At 39.9% G+C, this 1,250-nt stretch overlaps 1 pseudogene; it reads right to left on the bottom strand.

Annotated features, from left to right (window-relative positions):
* Positions 1-77: 77 nt before the first annotated feature.
* Positions 78-966, bottom strand: LOC138041450 (uncharacterized; annotated as a pseudogene).
* Between the last annotated feature and the right edge of the window lie 284 nt (positions 967-1,250).

Genomic DNA, 1,250 nt, shown 5'->3' with positions numbered 1-1,250 from the left:
AAGTATGTCTAGCGAAGCGTGTAAATACTCGCTTGAAACATTAACGCAAATAGGATAGGATAGGATAGGATAGGATAACTTTATTTAGACACGGTAAACTCATCAGTCGCAACTATAAAAACCTAATTAATTACCAGAATTATTACAAATTATACAATGACTACAGCTACATTATTCAAAATTGTTCTAAGTAATCAATAAATATAACTATAATATTAAATGACAAAATAAAAACCTGCTTTACATGAGTGCCGTGTATAGAATTGTAGATTAACTTGATGAAAAGAAACGCTCGCAGCCAGCCCGGAACGCTCTAAGGGAGTCAGCCTGCCTCAATTCGATTGGTAAATTATTCCAAAGAACTGCTCCAGTGTAGCTGAAGCTATTTTTCATATAGTTTGTGTGTGGCTGTGGGATAGCTAGTTTGCCCTCTGTGTCCCTTAAGGAGTAATTGGAGACGCTACTACGGTCAACAAATTTAGAACTAAGGTAATCGGGAGTAAGACCATTAAGCGACTTATAAACCATCACAGCCTTATGGATTGTTCGTTGAGAATCAAGTTTTATTCATCCAAGTTTTTGGATAAGGTTATCAGCGTTGGCATCATAGTTCGAGTAAGTGAGTATACGCGCAGCGCAATTTTGAAGTTTTGTAAGTTTACTGGCTAGGGTTTTGCCGCAACATCCCCAGACAGAATCGCAGTAATCAAAGTGAGGCTGTACTAAAGACATGAAGATTGATCGGAGAGTCTCATGTGGAACGAAAGACCTCACTCTCTTCAACGCTCCAATACCAGACGCGATTTTCTTACATAAAGTCTCAACATGAACATTCCAAGATAAAGTCTGATCAATATGAACACCTAGAGATTTCGTAGAGGTAACTTGAGTTATAGGTGCAACGTCAATAATAAGTGACGGAGGGTTGTGAAACGTGCTTAGCCTTTGCCTCGATCCGACCAACATAAACTCAGTTTTAGATGCGTTAAGAGTAAGCTTGTTAGCAGTTAGCCATTTTTAAAGAGAAATGGCGCCAAATACTGCGGTGTTAACAATTGACCTCGGGTGAAACCGAAAAATATAAGGAAAAGCAAACCAAAGTGATCCTAAAAGCACTAGCCTTCCCCCCCCCCCCCCCCCTTACACTTTAGTCCAGTCAGTCCAGTCCAGTCCAGAGTCCAGTCCATCTTTCCAACCGGCCAATCGTTTTTCCTTTATAACTTTGTCTAGAAGAAACCTTTTTTCGCGGA

The sequence above is a fragment of the Montipora capricornis genome, chromosome 3, assembly GCF_036669925.1.
Source record: "Montipora capricornis isolate CH-2021 chromosome 3, ASM3666992v2, whole genome shotgun sequence".
NCBI classification, from domain to species: domain Eukaryota; kingdom Metazoa; phylum Cnidaria; class Anthozoa; order Scleractinia; family Acroporidae; genus Montipora; species Montipora capricornis.
The sequence above is the reverse complement of the archived record's forward strand: the minus strand, read 5'-3'. Positions and strand labels throughout refer to the sequence as shown.